The sequence below is a fragment of the Arachis hypogaea genome, chromosome 14 (assembly GCF_003086295.3).
Source record: "Arachis hypogaea cultivar Tifrunner chromosome 14, arahy.Tifrunner.gnm2.J5K5, whole genome shotgun sequence".
In the NCBI taxonomy this organism is placed as follows: Eukaryota; Viridiplantae; Streptophyta; class Magnoliopsida; order Fabales; family Fabaceae; genus Arachis; species Arachis hypogaea.
In genome coordinates, this window is record NC_092049.1 from 91,525,685 (window position 1) to 91,540,216 (window position 14,532).

Here is a 14,532-nt window from a genome sequence, read left to right on the forward strand (position 1 = left end):
AAATTAGGATTAGAGAAGAAAAGATAAGATAATTGGCACTAATCTGGATAGGTTGTGCGACGCTAGCGACGCGGACGCGCGAGGTACGCGTTCACGTGAATTGCGCTTATAGGAATCGACGCGGACGCATCGGTCACGCGGACGCGTCGGTCACGCGGACGCGTGACTCGTTCTGTGCTACTGGCGTGAGGGCATTCTCGCGCCCGCACAACTCTCTGTTCAAAACTCATTGTTGCCAATTTTCAAGGTGACGCGTTCGCATGGTAGACGCGATCGCATGAATGGCCAAGATTGGAGGATGACGCGGACGCGTGGGGCACGCGTTCGCGTGGTAAGGCTTGTGCGTTTAGCGCCAGTCCAGCCCTACTCCAACACAACTTTCGGCCATGCACCCCTTTTACGTCGATTTGTTGGAGCACGCGTTCGCGTGGGTGACACGGACGTGTGGGAGGCTATTTTTCCAAATGACGCGGTCGCGTGGGTCACGCAGATGCGTGGGCACGTTTGTGCCTAAATCGCGCCTCCAGCCATGCTTTCGCGTAACTTTCTGTTTACTTTCTTTTCTTCACAATGCACTGGTAACGCGGACGCGTCAGCAATGCTGCCGCGTCGCGTGCACGTTTTTTTTTTTTAATAATGCAGTATGCAGAATGCAATGCTAATATAAATGTTATGCAAAACTCCAGGTTCAATACAATAAAATAAAATAAAACTCGAAAACAAATAAAACTAAATAAAAAATGAAAAAGGAACGATCATACCATGGTGGGTTGTCTCCCACCTAGCACTTTTAGTTATTGTCCTTAAGTTGGACATCTGGAGAGTCCCTTGTTATGGTGGCTTGTTGATACATGCGCGAAATTGTGATCCCTGAGGTTGTAAAATTTGTTGTTCGTTCTCTCCCTAGTAATGGCGCCAACAAACTGGTGCACAATACCATGGTCCAAGCATAACTTCACAACTTCGCACAACTAACCAGCAAGTGCACTGGGTCGTCCAAGTAATAAAACCTTACGTGAGTAAGGGTCGATCCCACGGAGATTATTGGTATGAAGCAAGCTATGGTCACCTTGTAAATCTCAGTCAGGCGGATAATAATTGATTGTGGAGGTTTCAAAAATAAATAATAAATAATTAAAAAATAAAGATAGAAACACTTATGTAGATCATTGGTGAGAATTTCAGATAAATGTATAGAGATGCGTTCATTCCTCTGAACTTCTGCTTTCCTGCTGTCTTCATCCAATCAATCCTACTCCTTTCTATGACTGGCTTTATGTAAGGATATCACCGTTGTCAATGGCTACTTTTCATCCTCTCTGTGAAAATGGTCCGATGCACTGTCACTGCATGGCTAATCATCTGGAGGCATCACTGTTGTCAATGGCTGCATCCCATCCTCTCTGTGAAAATGGTCCTATGCGCTGTCACTGCATGGCTAATCATATAGAGGTTCTCGATCATACTGGAATAGGATTCACCCTCCTTTTGCATCTGTCACTACGCCCAGCACTCGCGAGTTTGAAGTTCGTCACAGTCATTCAATCCCAGAATCCTACTCGGAATACCACAGACAAGGTTTAGACTTTCCGGATTCTCATGAATGCCGCCATCAATCTAGCTTATACCACGAAGATCCTGATTAAGAGATCCAAGAGATACTCATCCAATCTAAGGTGGAACGGAAGTGGTTGTCAGGCACGCGTTCGTGGGGGAATAATGATGATTGTCACGTTCATCACATTCATATTGAAGTGTGAATGAATATCTTAGAAGCGGAATAAGTTGAATTGAATAGAAAAACAGTAGTACTTTACATTAATTCATGAGGAACAGCAGAGCTCCACACCTTAATCTATGGAGTGCAGAAACTCTACCGTTTGAAGGTACATAAGTGAAAGGTTCAGGCATGGCTGAATGGCCAGCCCCCATGATCTAAGAACCAGACGTCCCAAGATGCCTAATACAATAGTAAAAGGTCCTATTTATACTAAACTAGTTACTAGAGTTTACAGAAGTAAGTAATTGATGCATAAATCCACTTCTGGGGCCCACTTGGTATGTGCTTGGGCTGAGCTTGAATGTTACACATGAAAAGGCTCTTTCTGGAGTTGAACGCCAAGTTGTAACGTGTTTCTGGCGTTCAACTCTGGTTCGTGACGTGTTTTTGGCGTTTAACTCCAGACTGCAGCAGAGAACTGGCGTTCAACGCCCTTTCGTGTCATCTAAACTCGGCCAAAGTATGGACTATTATATAATTCTGGAAAGCCCTGGATGTCTACTTTCCAACGCAATTAGAAGCGCGCCATTTTGAGTTCTGTAGCTCCAGATAATCTACTTTGAGTGCAGGGAGGTCAGAATCCAACAGCATCAGCAGTCCTTCTTCAACCTCTGAATCTGATTTTTGCTCAAGTCCCTCAATTTCAGCCAGAAAATACCTGAAATCACAGAAAAATACACAAACTCATAGTAAAGTCTAGAAATGTAAATTTAACATAAAAACTAATAAAAACATCCCTAAAAGTAACTAGATCCTACTAAAAACATACTAAAAACAATGCCAGAAAGCGTATAAATTATCCGCTCATCACAACACCAAACTTAAATTGTTGCTTGTCCCCAAGCAACTGAAAATCAAATAGGATAAAAAGAAGAGAATATACTATAAATTCCAAACTATCAATGAAACATAGCTCCAATTAGATGAGCGGGACTTGTAGCTTTTTGCCTCTTGAATAGTTTTGGCATCTCACTTTATCCATTGAAGTCCAGAATGATTGGCATCTATAGGAACTCAGAGTTTCAGATAGTGTTATTGATTCTCCTAGTTCAGTATGTTGATTCTTGAACACAGCTACTTTATGAGTCTTGGCCGTGGCCCTAAGCACTTTGTTTTCCAATATTACCACCGGATACATAAATGCCACAGACACATAACTGGGTGAACCTTTTCAGATTGTGACTTAGCTTTGCTAAAGTCCCCAATTAGAGGTGTCCAGGGTTCTTAAGCACACTCTTTTTTTTCTTTGGACCTTGACTTTAACCGCTCAGTCTCAAGTTTTCACTTGACACCTTCACGCCACAAGCACATGGTTAGGGACAGCTTGGTTTAGCCGCTTAGGCCAAGATTTTATTCCTTTAGGCCCTCCTATTCACTGATGCTCAAAGCCTTGGGATCCTTTTTATTTACCCTTGCCTTTTGGTTTTAAGGGTTATTGGCTTTTTGCTCTTGCCTTTTGGTTTTAAGAGCTTTGGCTTTTTCTGCTTGCTTTTTCTCTCTTTTCTTTCTATTTTTTTCGCTATTTTTTTCTTTTTTTTTTTTTTGCAAACCTTTGTATTCACTGCTTTTTCTTGCTTCAAGAATAATTTTTATGATTTTTTAGATTATCAAATAATATGTCTCCTTGACATCATTCATTCAAGAGCCAACATATTTAACATTCTTAAACAACAACTTCAAAAGACATATGCACTGTTCAAGCATTCATTCAGAAAACAAGAAGCATTGTCACCACATCAATATAATTAAACTAAGTTCAAGGATAAATTCGAAACTCATGTACTTCTTGTTCTTTTGAATTAAAACATTTTTCATTTAAGAGATGTGATGGATTCATATTCACTACTTTAAGGCATAGACACTTAGACACAAATGATCATGTAATGAAGACACAAACATGGATAAACATTTAACATAGAAAACGAAAAACAGAAAATTTAAGAACAAGGAATGAGTCCACCTTAGTGATGATGGCGTTTTCTTCTTGAGGAACCAATGATGTCCTTGAGCTCTTCTATGTCTCTTCCTTGTCTTTGTTGCTCCTCCTTCATTGCTTTTTGATCTTCTCTAATTTCATGAAGGATGATGGAGTGCTCTTGATGTTTCACCCTTAGTTGCTCCCAATAATTGTGTGGAGAAAAATGTATCCCCTGAGGTATCTCAGGGATCTCTTGATTTGCAGTCAAATGTTCTACCACTGAGCTATAAATCCTTTACATGAATCTCTCCATCTCCCATGACTTGGAGGTGGAAGCTTTTGTCTTCCCTTTTCTCTTCTCTCTTTTTTTTTTTTTTGAGATTTCTCTGGCCTTAGGTGCCATCAATGGTTATGGAAAAGAAAAATAAGCAATGCTTTTACCACACCAAACTTAGAATTTTGCTCGTCCTCGAGCAAGAGAAGAAAGAATAGATGAAGAAGAAAATGTGGAAGAATCTAGGATTATAAGGAGGGAAGGTGGGGATTCTGTGGGTCCATAGATCCTGAGATGATCCTGTGAGGTCCACAGATCTTGAGGTGTCAAAGATTTACATCCTTGCACCAATTAGGCATGTAAAATGCCTTTGCATGCAATTCTGGCGTTGAACGCCAGTTCTATGCTTGTTTCTGGCGTTCAGCGCCAGATCCATGCTCTGTTCTGGCGTTAAACGCCAGCCAGATGCTCCTTACTGGCGTTTGAACGCCAGTGAACTCCTCCAGGGTGTGCTGTTTTTAATGCTGTTTTTTATTTTTCTTCAATTTTTCCAGTTATTTTTGTGACTCCACATGATCATGAACCTATGAAGACATATAACTAATAAAAAATATAATTAAATAAAAATTTGGTTGCCTTCCAACAAGCGCTTCTTTAATGTCAATAGCTTGACAGTGGGCTCTCATGGAGCCTCACAGATGTTCAGAGCATTGTTGAGACTTCCCAACACCAAACTTAGAGTTTGGTTGTGGTCTCCCAACACCAAACTTAGAGTTTGACTGTGGGGGCTCTGGTTGACTCTGTTTTGAGAGAAGCTTACTGTGCCTCTTTTCCATGTTTACAGAAGGATGTCCTTGAGTTTTAAACACAAGGGAGTCCTCATTCAATTGAAGGACTAGTTCACCTCTGACAACATCAATCACAGCTCTTGCTGTGGCTAGGAAGGGTCTTCCAAGGATGATGGATTCATCCTCATCCTTCCCAGTGTCTAGGATTATGAAATCAGCAGGGATGTAAAGGCCTTCAACCTTTACTAGCATGTCCTCTACTTGTCCATAAGCCTGTTTTCTAGAGTTGTCTGCCATCTCTAATGAGATTTTAGCAGCTTGCACCTCAAAGATTCCCAGTTTCTCCATTACAGAGAGGGGCATGAGGTTTATCCCTGACCCAAGGTCACATAGAGCCTTCTCAAAGGTCATGGTGCCTATGGTACAAGGTATTAGGAACTTTCCAGGATCCTGTTTCTTCTGAGGCAGTCTCAGTTGATCCAATGCATTTAGTTCATTGGTGAACAGGGGAGGTTCATCTCCCCAAGTCTCACTACCAAATAAATTGGCATTCAGCTTCATGATTGCACCAAGAAACTTGGCAACTTGCTCTTCAGTAATATCCTCATTCTTTTCAGAAGAAGAATACTCATCAGAGCTCATGAAGGGCATAAGGAGGTTCAATGGAATCTCTATGGTCTCTAGATGAGCCTCAGAGTCCTTTGGTTCCTCAGAGGGAAACTCCTTATTGAACATTGGACATCCCAGGAGGTCTTCCTCACTGGGATTTACGTCTTCAACCTTCCTCCCAAGTTCGGCCATGGTAATCAATTCAATGGCCTTGCATTCTCCTTTTGGATTCTCTTCTGTATTGCTTGGGAGAGTACTAGGAGGGGTTTCAGTGATTCTTTTACTCAGTTGGCCCACTTGTGCTTCCAAATTTCTAATGGAGGACCTTGTTTCATTCATGAAACTCATAGTGGCCTTGGACATATCAGAGACTAAGTTTGCTAAATTAGAGGTATTTTGTTCAGAGTTCTCTGTCTGTTGCTGAGAAGATGATGAAAAAGGTTTACTACTGTTAAACCTGTTTCTTCCACCATTATTAAAGCCTTGTTGAGGCTTTTGTTGATCCTTCTATGAGAAATTTGGGTGATTTCTCCATGAGGGGTTATAGGTGTTCCCATAAGGTTTACCCATATAATTTACCTCTGCTATTGCAGGGTTCTCAGGATCATAAGCTTCTTCTTCAGAAGATGCCTCTTGAGTACTATTGGATGCAGCTTGCATTCCATTCAGACTCTGAGAAATCATATTGACTTGCTGAGTCAATATTTTGTTCTGAGCCAATATGGCATTCAGAGTATCAATTTGAAGAACTCCCTTCTTCTGAGGCGTCCCATTATTCACAGGATCCCTCTCAGAAGTGTACATGAACTGGTTGTTAGCAACCATGTCAATGAGTTCTTGAGCTTCTGCAGGCATTTTCTTTAGGTGAATGGATCCACCTGCAGAGGTATCCAATGACATCTTAGCTAATTCAGACAGACCATCATAGAATATGTCCAGGATGGTCCATTCTGAAAGCATGTCAGAAGGACACTTTTTGGTTAGTTCTTTGTATCTCTCCCAAGCTTCATAGAGGGATTCACCTTCTTTCTGTTTGAAGGTTTGAACATCCACTCTAAGCTTACTAAGCTTTTGAGGAGGAAAGAACTTGGCTAAGAAAGCCGTGACCAGCTTATCCCAAGAGTTCAGGCTATCCTTAGGTTGAGAGTCCAACCAGATTCTAGCTCTGTCTCTTACAGCAAATGGGAAAATCATGAGCCTGTAGACTTCAGGATCTACTCCATTAGTCTTAACAGTATCACATATCTGCAAGAATTCAGTTAAGAACTGAAAAGGATCTTCAGATGGAAGTCCATGAAACTTACAATTTTGTTGCATCAGAGAAACTAGTTGAGGCTTAAGCTCAAAATTGTTTGCTCCAATGGTAGGGATGGAGATGCTTCTTCCATGTAAATTGGAGTTAGGTGCAGTAAAGTCACCAAGCATCCTCCTTGCATTATTATTATTTTCGGCTACCATCTCCTCTTCCTGTTCGAAAATTTCTGTAAGGTTATCTCTGGATTGTTGTAATTTAGCTTCTCTTAGTTTTCTCTTGAGAGTCCTTTCAGGTTCTGGTTCTGCTTTAACAAGAATATTCTTGTCCTTGCTCCTGCTCATATGAAAAAGGAGGGAATAGAAAAATAATAATAGGGATCCTTTTTGCCCAGGTATAGAGGTTCCCTTAGGTGAGTGGAAGAAAAGAAGAGTAGAAGAAAAGAAGAAGAGAAAATCTGAACTCAGAGATAGAGAGGGGGTTCGGATTTTTGGTGAGTGAGGAAGAGATGTTAGTAAATAAATAAATAAATAGAAGAAGATGAGAGGGGGAAGTTTTCGAAAATAATTTTTGAAAAAGAGTTAGTGATTTTCGAAAAATAAGGAATGAAATAAAATTAAAATTAAACAATTAAACAATTAATTAAATAAAAAGAATTTTTGAAAAAGTGGGAAGAGATTTTCGAAAATTAGAGAGGGGGAGTTAGTTAGGTAGTTTTGAAAAAGATAAGAAACAAACAAAAAGTTAGTTAGTTAGTTGAAACAAATTTTGAAAATCAATTTTGAAAAGATAAGAAGATAAGAAGTTAGAAAAGATATTTTTAAAATCAAATTTTTGAAAAAGATAAGATAAAAAGATATTTTTGAAAAGATATGATTGAAATTAGTTTTGAAAAAGATTTGATTTTTAAAATCACAATTAATGACTTGATTCATAAGAAATCACAAGATATGATTCTAGAACTTAAAGTTTGAATCTTTCTTAACAAGCAAGTAACAAACTTGAAATTTTTGAATCAAAACATTAATTGTTGATGATATTTTCGAAAATTATGAGATAAAATTAAGAAAAAGATTTTTGAAAAATATTTTTAAAATTTTCGAAAATAAATAAGAAAAATGAAAAAGATATGATTTTTGAAAAAGATTTTGAAAAGGATAAGATTTTTAAATTGAAAATTTGATTTGACTCATAAGAAACAACTAGATTTTAAAAATTTTGAAAAAATCAACTCAAATTTTCGAATTTATGAGAGAAAAGAGGGAAAGATATTTTTTTTATTTTTGAATTTTTATGATGAGAGAGAAAAACAACAAAAATACTCAATGCATGAAAATTTTTGGATCAAAACAATGAACGCATGCAAGAATGCTATGAATGTCAAGATGAACACCAAGAACACTTTGAATGTCAAGATGAACACCAAGAACTTATTTTTGAAAAATTTTTTATGCAAAGAAAACATGCAAGACACCAAACTTAGAAATCTTTAATGCTTAGGCACTAAGAATTCAAGAATGCATATGAAAAACTCCATACAACACAAAACAATATAATATGAAGATCAATCAAGAAGGTTTACCAAGAACAACTTGAAGATCATGATGAATGCAATGCATGAATGCAATTTTCGAAAAATGCAATATGAGTATGCAATTGACACCAAACTTAAAAATTGACTCAAAACTCAAACAAGAAACACAAAATAATTTTGATTTTTATGATTTTATGATTTTTTTTTTTGGATTTTTGTAAATTTTTTTTTTCGAAAAACATCTAGGAAAAAAAGAAATAAGGATTTCAAAGTTTTTAATATGAATTCCAGGAATCTTGTGCTCTTAGTCTAAAGCTCCAATCTGAGGGTAAGACATGGCTTAATAGCCAGCCAGCTTTAGGATATAAATCAGGCATACAACAGCTGATATTCAAATTAACTTGCCTCTATGCTGATGGTTGGAAGCCCCTATCCAAAAGAGTTAGACATGGCTTTACAGCCAGCCAGGCTCCAACAATTTTCATGAAACTCTAGAATTCATTCTTAAAAATTCTGAAATAATTTTCAAAAACAGATGAGAAATTTTTGAAAGAATTTTTTTTTTTGAAAAATTTTTGAAAACTTTTTGAAAATAAAAAAAGAAGAAAATTACCCAATCTGAGCAACACGATGAACCGTCAGTTGTCCAAACTCAAACAATCCCCGGCAACGGCACCAAAAACTTGGTATGCGAAATCGTGATCACTCATATTTAGATTTGTAAAATTATTTGTTCGTTCTCTCCCTGGTAATGGCGCCAACAAACTGGTGCACAATACCATGGTCCAAGCATAACTTCACAACTTCGCACAACTAACCAGCAAGTGCACTGGGTCGTCTAAGTAATAAAACCTTACATGAGTAAGGGTCGATCCCACGGAGATTGTTGGTATGAAGCAAGCTATGGTCACCTTGTAAATCTCAGTCAGGCGGATAATAATTGATTGTGGAGGTTTCGAAAATAAATAATAAATAATTAGAAAATAAAGATAGAAACACTTATGTAGATCATTGGTGAGAATTTCAGATAAATGTATAGAGATGCGTTCGTTCCTCTGAACTTCTGCTTTCCTGCTGTCTTCATCCAATCAATCCTACTCCTTTCTATGGCTGGCTTTATGTAAGGACATCACCGTTGTCAATGGCTACTTTTCATCCTCTCTGTGAAAATGGTCCGATGCGCTGTCACTGCATGGCTAATCATCTGGAGGCATCACCGTTGTCAATGGCTGCATCCCATCCTCTCTGTGAAAATGGTCCTATGCGCTATCACTGCATGGCTAATCATCTAGAGGTTCTCGATCATATTGGAATAGGATTCACCCTCCTTTTGAGTCTGTCACTATGCCCAACACTCGCGAGTTTGAAGTTCGTCACAGTCATTCAATCCCAGAATCCTACTCGAAATACCACAGATAAGGTTTAGACTTTCCGGATTCTCATGAATGCCGCCATCAATCTAGCTTATACCACGAAGATCCTGATTAAGAGATCCAAGAGATACTCATCCAATCTAAGGTGGAACAGAAGTGGTTGTCAGGCACGCGTTCGTGGGGGAATAATGATGATTGTCACGTTCATCACATTCATATTGAAGTGCGAATGAATATCTTAGAAGCGGAATAAGTTGAATTGAATAGAAAAACAGTAGTACTTTGCATTAATTCATGAGGAACAGCAGAGCTCCACACCTTAATCTATGGAGTGTAGAAACTCTACCGTTTGAAGATACATAAGTGAAAGGTTCAGGCATGGCCGAATGGCCAGCCCCCATGATCTAAGAACCAGACGTCCCAAGATGCCTAATACAATAGTAAAAGGTCCTATTTATACTAAACTAGTTACTAAGGTTTACAGAAGTAAGTAATTGATACATAAATCCACTTATAGGGGCCCACTTGGTGTGTGCTTGGGCTGAGCTTGAATGTTACACGTGCAGAGGCTCTTTCTGGAGTTGAACGCCAAGTTGTAATGTGTTTCTGGCGTTCAACTCTGGTTCGTGACGTGTTTCTGGCGTTTAACTCCAGACTGCAGCGTAGAACTGGCGTTCAACGCCCTTTTTCGTCATCTAAACGCGGCCAAAGTATGAATTATTATAGATTGCTGGAAAGACCTGGATGTCTACTTTCCAACGCAATTGGAAGCGCGCCATTTTAAGTTCTGTAGCTCCAGAAAATCCACTTTGAGTGTAGGAAGGTCATAATCCAACAGCATCAGCAGTCCTTCTTCAACCTCTGAATCTGATTTTTGCTCAAGTCCCTCAATTTCAGCCAGAAAATACCTGAAATCACAGAAAAATACACAAACTCATAGTAAAGTCTAGAAATGTGAATTTAACATAAAAACTAATAAAAACATCCCTAAAAGTAACTAGATCCTACTAAAAATATACTAAAAATAATGCCAGAAAAGCGTATAAATTATCCGCTCATCACTTGTGCTTGAACTCATCCAGGAATCTCTACCAATGTTTGTGATTCCAATGGCCTCCGGGGTCCCAAACTAGGCGCAGAGAGCCTTCAAGCAGGTTAAAACAAGTGACAAAGCCCCAAGAGTGTTGATTGCCAGAATGAATTCCGGGGTCCCAAATCTTGCTTTTGCACCCGTCTTCTTGTTGATCATTAGTGTTCCAACCGGGTGGTAAGCAATCTGAATTCTCACTGAGGCATTCAAACAGCTTCCTAGACCCATACAATTTAGTATTCTTCCAACCATGATACTTCAGTTTGGAGCATGCAACCATATTGAACCTTGCATGACAATTCTTACCACTAACCATCTCCCTCTTACTCTTATAGCCACAAAGAGCTCTAAGTTGACCATCTGTCTCAAGTAAACCATATTCAAGTGGGATGAGAAAGCTAAGGGATATGAATTTTACCCACTTGAATGTTGTGAAGGATGATGGTGACTTAGGCGGAGAGGTCTCCAATAACTTTGGCAAGGTGATTTCAAGCTCCACTCCCTTGCGCTCTTTGACAACTTCCACCTCTTTGCAAACTTCTTCTTTAATTTCCATCTCTTGATCAACATCTTCAAAGTCTTTAGCTATGATATGCCTTGGAGGTTGTACACCCTCTTTGGCATCAAATTCAAATGTCTTGAAAGGAGGTTCTATGACTGGACTTTTCCATGGAGGTTCTGCATCTCCTAGGTCTTCAACCACTTCTTCCTCTACAACTATCATGGCTTCCTCCACTTGTTCCAATACAAAGCCATGCTCCTCATTGTCCACTGAAGTTTCTAGTGTCTCCTTCATGCTACGCTCTTCTTTAGATTCTCCACATGTAGCCATGGGAGTACTTTGAGTTCTCAGATGTCGGGAGGCTATTATATTTACTACCTCGGTTAAGGCAGTAGTGAGTTCCAGTACGGCCCTTTGCATCTTCGCTTGTCCTTGAAGAAGACCACGAAGTTTGTCATCCATTGGAGATTGGGGTGGATATGAGGGTTCATTATTTTGGAGAAAGGGTTCATAATAGGAAGGTGGTTCTTCTTGATAAGGATATGGAGATGGTGAACATTGAGGTGGTGGTTCTAGGTATGGTTCATATGGTGGTTGGTGTGGTGGATATAGGTTAGGGTCATATGGTGGTGTTTGGTGGTAAGGGGCTTGTGAGTATGGTGGTTCAAAGTTGTGTTGAGGAGATGGTTCATAACCATATGGCGGGACTTGTTGGTAACTACAAGGGGGTCCACCATAGTCATCATCTTGGTATGCATCACAGAATGGTTGTTGGTCATAGTGCATTGGAGGGGGTTGCTGCCAAGAGGGTTGATCAAATCCTTGTGGCTCCTTCCATCTTTGATTCTTCCAACCTTGATGCCTATTTTCATTGTAATTTCCTCTTCCTGCAACATAATTATAACCAGACTCATAGCCAAAGGGGTGAGAGTTCATAGTAACAAATAAAAATTAAAAACAAAAATAAAAACAATTTTAAATCAAAAGGTTATTGAAATTTAAATTTTAAAATGATGTTGCAGGTATAGCTTCTAAACCAACAAAAGTCCTTTCTTACAAAAGTTTTGGTTGTCACAAGTAACAAACCCCTTTAAAATTGATTACCGAAGTATTCAGACCTCGGGTTGTCTTCTCAAGGAATTGCAGGGAGGTATGTTCTTATTATTGGTTATGAGTTTTGTAAATTGGGGGTTTTGAAAGTAAGGAACAAGTAATTTAAATGACAAGTAAAATAAATAAATAACTGTGAAATAAACTCTTAGCAAGGTATGAAAATTCGGAAGTCCTATCCTAGTTACTCCTATGAGAATTGAAGTTAATCCCACTTAGTTAACTTTACGAAAGCAAGGGAAAGTCAAGTGAACTAATTAGTTAGATTCCCAAGTCCTAGCCAACTCCTAAGGAAAGACTAGAGTTAGTGGAATTCCAGTCAATTAGCCGACATAACAATCAATCACGATAAGTTGATAACTCAAGAGCCTCCAGTTAATCAATTAAAGCTAAGAATATAAAAAGGCTAAATAAGAATCATAAATCTGAAATACCTCAATTGCATTTAATAAAAGGAAATTAATCCAAAAATATAAAGAGTTCATAAGCCAATTTTGTAACATAAGTAATTAAATGAGAGCATTGAAGTATCTGAAAGTAGAAGAGAAATATAAAGTAAAAGAAATATTGAACCTGATGAAGAGTTGAAATCCTAAATCCTTTAAGAGGAATCCTAATCCTAAAACCTAAGAGAGAGGAGAGAACCTCTCTCTCTCTAAAAATTACATCTAAACTTATGAAAAGTGAATTATTGAAGACCTCCTCATGAATGAATGGATTCTCCCACTTTATAGCCTCTAATCTGTGTTTTCTGGGCCGCAAACTGGGTCGAAAACAGCCCAGAAATCGCTGGAGAAGAAATCTGCCATGCTGATTTTTGTCACTGCGATACGTCCGCATGGATCACGCGTTCGCGTCGCCTAGAGTCAGGGCAACTATGGCATATTATATATCAAATCGAAGGCCCGGACGTTAGCTTTCCAATGCAACTAGAACCGCATCATTTGGACCTCTGTAGCTCAAGTTATGACAGTTTTAGTGCGAGAGGGTCAGGTTGACAGCTTTGCAGTTCCTTCAACTTCTTGTATTCCTTCCACTTTTGCATGCTTCCTTTCCATCCTCCAAGCCATTCCTGCCCTGTAAATCCTAAAATTACTTAACGCACATATCAAGGCATCGAGTGGTAATAAGAGAAGATTAAACATATCAAAATTAAGACCAAAGAAGCATGTTTTCAATCATAGCACAAAATCAGGAAGGAAAACATAAACTCATGCAAATCATGTTAATAAGTGTATGAAAGATTGATAAAATCCACTCAATTGAGCACAAGATAAACCATAAAATAGTGGTTTATCAAGGTATAACCAAAAGGTGATCAAAAGAAGCTTTTACCACAAACAACCTAATACTGATCGGAAATGACATTGGGATCCAGAAGTTGGTCGAAAGTAAGCTAGTTAAAAACTGGAAAGAACCCTACAAGATTGCTGAAGTCTTAGAAAAAAGGTTACCATAAAGTGACCGACCTACAAGGAAGGGAACTCCTGAAGTCGTGGCATATGTATAACCTGAAGAAGTACTACAGTTAGGTAGCGCATCTTTTTTCCTGGCGTACTATTTTTCTCGACCTTAAGATTTTTTTTCCAAAAAGGGTTTTCTTTGAGGGGAGTTTTAACAAGGTACCATAACAATAGCTAAGGGCAATAAAGAGCCATCGGTAACAAACTTATGTAAATCATTTTTCATTAATGATAATTCATCTTTTCTTTATAAGTTTCCTATAAAAATGTATTAATTTAAGCTCGATAAACCATAAAAATGATTGTTTGACCTGGAATGGTCGGCAAGATAAAGGGACGAGCTACAAATTAATGTAAGAAGTTATGTAAACAACTCGTGAAACTGACCTCAAAATCAAGGCAGGACAAAAACAAAATATAAAAGTAACTTGATAAAGTCCAACTACACGAAGTCAGAACTTACAAAGGAAATCAATATACTGATCTACTCGCTGACATTACCTTTTAACTTAGCAAAGAAACATCATTAAAAGTTGCTAAGACACGATCTTCAATTAAATGGCTGAAGAGGCTAAGAACTAATTCGAAGATCTAAATTTATTATTGAAATGAAGAAAGATTCTTTATCACAGTTTTATAAAGTTGTTTAAACTACAACTAAAACAAAATAAATTGTTCAAGAAGCTACAAGCTATTACAAAAAAAAGATTGTTCATAAAGGACCCACACATCGGGCCATTTAAAAACTATGAAAAGAAACTACAAAGGATTAAGATCATCCCTAGTAACAGCGTCCTTGGCTTGGTGGTGCGCAGAAATTGTGATTATGTAAAATTCGT

The 14,532-nt window shown here is 38.4% G+C and overlaps 1 non-coding gene across 1 annotated transcript; it reads left to right on the top strand.

The window, feature by feature from the left end:
• The first annotated feature begins 6,323 nt into the window (after positions 1-6,323).
• Positions 6,324-6,431, top strand: LOC112746434 (small nucleolar RNA R71). The gene has a single exon (XR_003174319.1). It is a non-coding gene; the product is annotated as a small nucleolar RNA R71 (small nucleolar RNA).
• The last annotated feature ends 8,101 nt before the right edge of the window (positions 6,432-14,532 follow it).